Here is a 9,808-nt window from a genome sequence, read left to right as displayed (position 1 = left end):
TATAATCTTCCTTGCCACTAACTTCCTTATTTGCATATGTCTGTGTATATTTTTCTTTATAATTACAAAATAATCCATGCTCACTGCAATAGTAACAAAAGCTAACATTAACTGATTGCTTCTAAGGTGTCAGATATGTTGCTAAAAGCTTAGCTCTTGCCTCACCTAATCTTCAGCAATTTATGGGGTAGGTATTATTATCTTAATTTTGTAGATTGAAAAAAAAAAATGAACATAAAGGACTCAGAAAGTTTATCACCCATTCATTTTCCCTGAAAAATTTTCCTTCAGGATAAAACAAGAAATCCAAGAAGGAGAAGGAAATTCAGAACATGTAAAAGTGGTGAAAAAAATGCTAGTAAAACTTATACTTAAATCTTAATGTTAAGACATTTAAGAAAGCATTTTTAAGAAATAAAACAGAAAAATGTAAAAAAGAAGGTTAATGATAAACTAGAACTAAAATTTCATAGTATTGCTACAAACATGATACGCTTAAGAGCTTACCTTGCTCCAGAGGAAAAAGTTATACTGATTCATTCCAAGTGCGTATAGAAAATCACATTTAAAAGGTTTTATTAAACTTAAGGGCCATCTCCTCAAAATGGTCTAGGTCATCAAAAACAAGCAAAGGCTGAGACACTGTCACAGCCAAGAGGAGACTAAAAAGACATCACAACTACACGTGATATATCCTGGAGCAGATAAAGGATGTTTGACAAAAATTAAAGAAATATTGTTACCTGAAACCAGGGTTTGCCTCTTGGTGGGTATTGACCCAAAAGACACAACCAGGGCAAAGAGCAGGAGAAGGAAGAATTTATTACAATTTGCAGCAAGTAATGAGCAAATCTTACTTGGATCTTCCCCCAAAGCAGTATCTCCCTAAACAGCAAAGTGGGAGAAGTTTTAAGCTAAGCGTACATGCATATCCATGAAGGGGTTTGGGTGGTGTATGCATATTCATGAGGGGCTTGAGCAGAGGAGAATTCAGCATAGAATTGGGGCAAAGGTCCACAGAGTCCAAGCTTTAGTAGTTTGAAGTCAGAAAAGGCCAACATCATCCTTCCAACCTCCACCTGGATGCATGCTTTAGTTTCTGCAGGACTCAAAGGTGTGTATCAGACTGTTACATATATCCCTTGAGGAGGAAGTAGGCCTCTATTTTAATCACTGAGCTATTGTTTCTAGACTGCTTTTCCTTAGTTCCTGCATTCCCTCATTTCCCTTGAGATCATTCATTACTGGGACCTGTTCAAGGGCAGGCATTGTTTCCAGGCTTAGGTCACAAAGTGGCTTAGACCAGAAATGGCTTCTCTTTTGTTCAGAAAGCCATGCCTGGTTCTCTTTCTCCAGGGACCCCCTGCCCTATCTGCTTACAATATGAATAAAGTATGAATTCCAGTTAGTAAAATGTATCAATATTAGAACATTAATTTTGATAAATATATAAATGGAAAATATTAATAACAAGGGAAACAATATACAGTACACAGGAATTCTCTGTATTGTCTTTGCCATTTTTCTATAAATCCAAAATTACTCTAAAATAAAGAATTTATTTAAAATTAGAACCAAACTCATAGAGGTGTTGTAAGAATTAAACGAAATAATCAACATAAAAAGATCTGTAGAGGGATGGGAATATATTAAGCATTCAGTAAATATGAGCTTTTAATGATGATTTAAAAGCTAAGGGCTGTCAATAGAAGAACAGGAGTAGTATGCATAACTTCTCAAACTATGGGTGGGGGGAGGGAGATAAAAAAGAAAATTTAATGTACCCCCCATAGAAAAGTTACAGAATGCAATGTAAACAAAAAACATAAAATAAGATATAAGGAATCACTATATTAAATGTGAATGGGTTAAACTCACTATTAAAGGGAAAGATTCCACACCCATTAAGATTAAACAACAACAACAACAAAAAAAAAAAACAGAAAATAACAAGTGTTGGTGAGTAAAATGATCTGCATCCAGTTCCAACAGGGGAAGAGAAGAGTTGGTTCCTCCACGACCACCAAGCAATTACTCAATTCTGACAGTATCTACCCAGAGATTGCATCACTCCCACAGGTTAAGGGTTCAGTCTCACAAGGTTGATGCCCCCCACCCGCCAGACACCAATTGCAAGTCCAGATTGCACCTCTGTTTCTGACCCATTGGCTACAGAGGAGAGGTTCCAACATGCCCCCTCCTTGGGTTCCATTAGTTTGCTAGAATAGCTCACAGAACTCAGAGAAACAGTTTACTTACTTGATCACTAGTTATAAAAGGCTATAACTCAGGAACAGCCAGAAGAAAGAGAAATGCATAGGGCAAGGTATGGGGAAAGGGCTCTCTTTCAGTGTGCCACTCTTCCCAGGTCTCCACATGTTCACCAACCTGGAGGCTCTCCACACTCCATCCATTTGGGTTTTAATAGAAGCTTCCTTTAACAAGCATGATTGATTGAATCATTGGCCATTGGCAATCTATTCAATCTCCAGGCCTTCTCCCTTCCCCAATGGAAGTGGGGTTGGGGGCAGTGGGACTGAAAGTTCCAACCCTCTAATCGCAGGGTTGACTCCACTGGCAGCCAGCCCCACCCAAGTCCGAAAGTCACCTCATTAGCTTAGCGAAAGACCCCTATGCTGCTCTCATCAGTTAAGAAATTCTAAAAGTTTTAGTTCTGTGCCAAAAAAGGTGGTTAAGTACCAAATATATATTTCTTTTTTTTTTTTTTTTTTGGCACACGGGCTTAGTTGCTCCGCGGCATGTGGGATCTTCCTGGAGCTGGGATCGAACCAGTGACCTCTGCATTGGCAGGTGGATTCTTAACCACTGCGCCACCTAGGAAGCCCCTATATATTTCTTATACATTGTAATATTACAGTGAAGATGTGGAGAAATTAAAACACTTGTGCACACTGTTATCGGGAATGCAAAATGGTGCAGCAACTATGGAAAACAGTATGGAGGTTCCTTAAAAAATTAAAAATAGAATTATCATATGATCCAGAAGTCCCACTTCTGGATATTGTCAATGAAAAATTAATCAGTTGATCTACAAAAGAAATGAACATTTTTATTTAAGCCAAATTGAGGATTATAACCTGGGAACAGCCTCTCAGAAAGCTCTGAGAACTTTCCTGTTGGTTAGGGGCCAATGCACAGTTAAATAAGTTTTTGAGACAGAGGGCTGTACATTAAATGACATATTATTGACAGTGTATACAATCTAGCAAGTAATACATCACGGATCATAGTGGTCCCTTACAAGATTAGGAAGGAGTGTTATCCTTTAAAGAGTTGTCTTGTTAGGACTAGGAGAATGTTGCTCTTTATGGCTGAGCAGGTATTTCTGCTGACGGGGAGGTTTGGTCAATGCATAATGCAGATACATAATGCACAGTAGATGGGAGAGAGGAGGACAAAGGGCAGAGAAAATTTTTTCATGTTTAAATTTTTCTTGTCTTGCTGTAAAATATGAATTTTATTTCATATATATACCCTAAAGAATTGAAAGCAGGGTCTCAAAGGTATAATTGCACCCCCATGCCCATAGCAGCACTACTCACAGTAACCCAAGTGGGATGGAAGCTACCCAAGTGTCCATCAATGGACAAATGGGTAAACAAAATGCCATATATACATACAGTGGAATGTAATTCAGCCTTAAAAAGAAATTCTGACACAGGCTACAACATGGATGAACCTCAAGCATATTATGCTAAGTGAAACAACTGAGACATTAAAAAAAAAATACTGTATGATTCCACTCATATGAGGTATCTAGAGTAGTCGAATTTATAGACACAGAGAGTGGGATTGGTGGTTTCTGGGAGCTGTTGGGAGGGGAAAATGAAGAATTCTTGTTTCATGGATATAGTTTCAGTTTCGTAGGACGAGGTTGCTTGTACAAGAATGTGAATATACTTTACTGAACTGTACAATTAAAAATGGTTATGATGGTAAATTCTATGTTACATGTATTTTACCAAAATTAAAAAATTTTTTAAAGAGAGTATTTGCAGACTGACTGAAAACATAAATCCAGCAATAACATCATATGTCACTAAGGAAATGGAAATTAAAACGACAAGGAGATACCACTCCATGCTTATTAAAATGGTAAAAACCCAGAACACTGACAATACCAAGTGGTGGTGAGGACGTGGAGCAACAGGAATTCATTGATGGTGGGAATGCAAAACAGTGTAGCCTCTTTGGAAGAGAGTTTGGCCATTTCTTGCAAAACTAAACATATTTTTACCATATGATCCAGGAATTGTGGTGCTTGGTATTTACCCAAACAAACTGAAAACATGTCCACACAAAAACCTGTACATAGATGTCTATAGCAGCTTTATTCAAAATTGCCAAAACTTGGAAGCGACCAAGATGTCCTTCGGTAGGTGTATAGACAAATGAACTGTGGTACATTCAGACAATGGAATATTACTCAACACTAAAATACATGAGCTATTAAGCCACGAACAGACACAGAGGAACTTGAATGCATATTTCTAAATGAAAAAAAGCCATCTGAAATAGCTATTTACTGTATGATTCCAGCTACATGATATTCTGGAAAAGGCAAAACCGTGGAGACAGTAAATACAAAAAACAACAACAGCAAAAAAAAACCACTGTGATTTTCAGCGATTAGGAGGGAGGGAGAGAAAAACAGATGGAGAACAGAGGATTTTTAGGGCAGTGAAACTTTTCTGTATGACACTGTAATGATGTCATTACACGTTTGTCAAAACCCATAGAATGTACAACACAAGAGTGAACCCTGTGGTAAATTCTGGACTTTGAGTGATATTAACATGTATGAGTCCATCATGTTCTAACGAATGTAGCCCTCTGGTGCAGCTTGTTGATGGCTGGGGAGGCTATGCATGTGTGGAGGCAGAAAGTATATGGGAGCTCTCTCTACTTTCTGCTAAATTTTGCTGTGAACCTGAATTTTGCTGTTCTAAAGAATAAAATTGGGGCTTCCCTGGTAGCACAGTGGTTAAGAATCTGGTTGCCAATATAGGGGATACGGGTTTGATCCCTGGTCCGGGAAGATCCCACATGCCTCAGAGCAACTAAGCCCATGCACGACTACTGACTCTGTACTCTAGAGCCCACGAGCCACAACTAATGAGCCCACACTCTGCCACCACTGAGACCTGCTGCGCACAATGAGAAGCCACCACAATGAGAAGCCCGCGCATCGCAGTGAAGAGTAGCCCACCCCACTCTCTGCAACGACAGAAAGCCCGCTGGCAGCAACAAACACCCAACACAGCCAATATATAAAAATAAATAAATTTATAAAAAAATAAAATAAAAAATAAAGTCTATTAGAATTTTTTTAATCCTGTAATATCATGTTCATGACACACAATAACAAAAAAAAAAAAGAAAAGAAGGGGTGATCAAAAGCAAATGCAAACTAAAAAGAAATATAGGTGGCAATATTAATGAAAGAGAAAATATAATTTACTGATAAGGTAAATTAAGAGAAAGAGATAAATGAATATTGTACATTGATGAAAGTCAGTTTCTCACAAAGATCTGGTAGATGTGAGTCTTTATGTCTAAAACAACATCTTATCAAAATATACCTATTTTAAAACTCTTTTGGGGTGAGGTAAGAGAGAGAGTTTTCTCTTTTTTGCCCTACACATTGGTATTGGATTCATATCTAGGATCAATCTACCATTCTAGATGTGTGCTCATTTGGTGAAGGGGAATGAGTATTAAAATGTGAATAAATGACAAAGTCCTGCTGTATAAGCACAGGGAAACATCTTCAATATCCTGTGATAAACCATAACGGAAAAGTATATGAAAAATGACTGTATACATACATATGTACAACGGGACACTTTGCTGTACACCTGAAACTAACACAACATTGTAAATCAAATATATATCGATAAAAAAAATTTGGATAGGTCAATTTGTCCTCGAAAATTGCTGTGCCAATTAACATTTCTACCAACAATGAGGGGTTTTCTCCGTGCCTTCTCTAATACTAAATAGTACATTAAAAAGATTTGTTAGCCTGATAGGAGGGAAAGTGGTATCTGGTTTTTATTTGCAATTCCCTGTTCAGAAGGGAAGTTGAGCTTTTTTTCTCGGCCAGAAATGTTAATATAATCCAGTCAGTGACATTTTTTTCTTTCTTGTTTCTGGGTTTAATGTCTCACTTAGAAAGATTATCCCTATGTACATTCTGCTATATTTTCTGTTGGTACTCTCATTACTTGATTTAGAATTTAATTCATTTTAATTTCATTTTATTTATTATTTTTGAAGAAGCTATCCAGTCTACACAGTTTCCAGCTGGATAGCCAATTGTCCCCGTACCACTTATTGAATTCACTTTACCCCAAAGCTGAAATACCAACATTATCAAGTCAATACGTAAGTTTTTTCTCCACCTCTATCACACGCTTATAATGACACTTTTAATAGTCCATTTTGAGAACTACTAGAGCAATTTCTTCCTCATTGGTATTATTTTCAAAGCCATTTTCACAGTTTTTAACATTTACTCTTCCAGATGAAGTTTTAGGTTTCAAAAAACTTCATCTTGGGAATTCCCTGGTGGTCCAGTGGTTAGGACTCCGCACTCTCACTGCCAAGGACCCAGGTTCAATCCCTGGTTGAGGAACTAAGACCCCACAAGCTGCATGGTGCAGCAAAAAAAAAAAAAAAAAAAAATGCAAACACGTCCTCTTAAGAATTTGCTTGGAACTGCATTGACCCTATGACCATTTGGGGAGAAATGATGTGGTAGCATGAGGCAACACCGGTTAAACAGGCACAAGACAAAGACAGCTTTTCTGCTTTGGCAAGTCAGTTCATCTCGTGAATCTTCTGTTTCTTTATCTTTAAAGCAGAGGTAATTATAGTGCCCGTGTCATGAGGCTATTAGGAGAATTAAATGAGAGAGCGCATATCAAGTGAGTAGCACAGTGCCTGCCACATAATGTGTCCAATAAATGTAACCCTCATCCTCAAGAACAAAAATCTCTTGGTTATATGTTCCAAATATCTTTTAGCGATGTTCACAGTTTTCTTCACAGAGGTCGCAAACATCTGTTGTTGAATTTTTACTATATTTTAGCCTTTTGTTGCTGTTGGGAATGGATTTTTTTCTTTCAAGAATATTTTCTAGTTGGTTATTGTTAGTATAGACAAACATTATCTTTAACGAAGCAAAGCATTTTTTTCTCTTAGTAGTTAGTATGGGGATGTATTTATCTAGGAATTGATTACCGTAATGACCTCTACTACTGGTTCCAATAGATTTTTACTTTATTCTTTCAGATTTTCTGGGTAAATAACACTATGACCCACAAATAACCATTTGTTTTCTCCTCTTATATATTTTCCCCTTTTGCATTGGTTGGAACTTATAAAGTGATTTCAAATAATGCCCGTAGTAGAGGACATCTTTATCTTCTCATGACTTTATTGGGAAATTTTTACATCCTCTTTTAAAAAATAACTCATGCTGCATTTAGAAGAGAAACAAATAGGAAATCAATAAACACTGTATAAAGGGTCTGGTTGCAAAAAAATAGTCTGAAATTATGTTCCACATCAGAATAGATTCAGTTCAGTCACATATCTATGTATTTACTGAGCAAATAATGAAACTATAAAGAACATAAGATGGCAATTCATCAAATAAAGACTAAACTATACTTGGTAGATTCAGCTGAGGCAAGAATATAAAACCACACATTACTACATTCATTAAAGATTTTAAATTAACTTTTATAAAATTAATACATTTCCAGTGAAAAAATTTTTTAAAACACAGAAATATATAAAGAAAAATTTCCTCTTCCTATACTCTTCACCTGATATCCCAGAGACATTCTTTGTTTACGTGTCAGTGTGTGTGCCTATAGAAATTTTTTATGCATATAACATATACAAAAATGCACACATAATTTGGAAACAACTTTGATTAAAAAATATTAATTTTTTAAGTTAAGCTTTAATTTGTAAACAAACATTGATTTAGGCATAAGATTAAATCCTTAGGCATTCTGGTCAATTGGGAATTTAATTAAATCACAACTAAACTTTGAGATGTTTTCCTGAAAAAAACTATAATAAAAATAAATTTAAAAAAAGAATGTATATGTGTCAAAAAATTTTAATTTAAAATAAATTTAAAAAGAAAGAATCTCAGGACATATCAAATGAAGTGTAGTTGAATTTTTTTGGAGTATAATTGCTTTACAGTGTTCTGCAGTTTCCTCTGTATAACAAAGAGAATCAGCTATATGTATACATATAACCCCATATCCTCTCCTTTTTCTTTTTTTTTTTTTTTTTCTGTCATAAAATATGGGTATTTTATTCCAGCTCTGGGAAATGAAAAACAAAGGGCAGGGGAGGGAACACATCCTTTCACACACCATTCTAATTTAACTGACATTAACTCAGAAAAGCTAAAGCAGATATATATGTATGTGTATATATATCCATACATACATAAATATATATATACACGTACATATTTTTTCAGATTTTAGTCTCATCAGTGCTCATATATTTATTTTTATTTTTTTATAAACATCCTTAAAAGTCACCAAATGCATCCTAATACTTCTACCTTAGCCTCCTCATTGATCATTTACTATTGTTTGGATTATATTCAATTTGTGTTTTAATCAGTTATGTGATTTGTCAAACTGTACATTAGAAGATGTAGGGGAAAAACGGTTTAAATTATACTGTGTCACAGTTACCCCATTACATGAGTTTTTCATCGTTATTTGCGATTTCACACATCTTGCAGTTCTCTATGCAGACTATTTCAGCTTCTGGTGCTGTACATATCTGCATCTTCTGGATGGGACTGCCCGTGATCCGTGAGCTTGGGGTCGGGCATAAACTGTGCAGCACCTGAGACAGATTCTGATTTGGTCTTTGTTTCAGAGCTGAGTTCTGTTGACAAAGGCACTGAATGTTTCAGGTTGTGAGTTGTTTTTGAAGGTATTTCCATTTCATCAGAGCTTCCTAGCTTAGTTTTTTCTTTAGGTTCAGGAACTGACTCTTCTTTGTTGTTTTTTGTCCACAACGATTTAACTGCTTCATAAATTTGCTGGCTCGTAGCATATACCTTTTTGCCGGCTACCTTTGCAATTATTACTGATTGAACGGGGTAGCAAACAGTTGCTCCTAAAGTGGCCAGTCCCAGTGGATAAACAATTCTCTTAAACCTAGAACCTTTTCTCGCTGAAATGAAGCCTGCCAATCCTGAAACTGTAATCACTCCAATTTTCGGAAGAAAATCTCGAGGTGGATTCTTTGAAGAGACATATGCATCTTCTCCAAAGTGTGCTGCATCCGTTATCCCATTTTTCACAAAGACATAAACATCCTTGCACCAGCCACTATAACAACCATTTGTAAATGACCAGGCTGCTCTTCAACATATTTAGACTGGAGAGGTGGTGCAGTATATACGGGGAGCTGCTCTGGTTTCACTAGCTGCTTTTTGGCTGCATGCACACATACAGATGCACATATTAGACCTGCTGGCATGGTTGACAGCTTTCCCATCCTAACGGCTGCCATAGCTGTGACCTTCTCTGCCCAGGACTTCACATGGAGAGCTCCCCTCCTTCTTGAGCCTCCCTCCCACCCTCCTTATCCCACCCCTCTAGGTCATCACCAAGCATCAAGTTGATCTCTCTGTGCTATGCAGCAGCTTCCCACTAGCTATCTATTTTACATTTGGTAGTGTATATATGTCAATGCTACTCTCTCTCACTTCGTCCCAGCTTCCGCTTCCCCT

At 36.7% G+C, this 9,808-nt stretch overlaps 1 pseudogene; it reads right to left on the bottom strand.

Annotated features, from left to right (window-relative positions):
* Positions 1 to 8,824: 8,824 nt before the first annotated feature.
* Positions 8,825 to 9,588, bottom strand: LOC130830602 (MICOS complex subunit MIC27-like; annotated as a pseudogene).
* Between the last annotated feature and the right edge of the window lie 220 nt (positions 9,589 to 9,808).

The sequence above is a fragment of the Hippopotamus amphibius genome, chromosome 10 (assembly GCF_030028045.1).
Source record: "Hippopotamus amphibius kiboko isolate mHipAmp2 chromosome 10, mHipAmp2.hap2, whole genome shotgun sequence".
In the NCBI taxonomy this organism is placed as follows: Eukaryota; Metazoa; Chordata; class Mammalia; order Artiodactyla; family Hippopotamidae; genus Hippopotamus; species Hippopotamus amphibius.
This window is presented reverse-complemented; position numbering and strand designations above follow the sequence as displayed.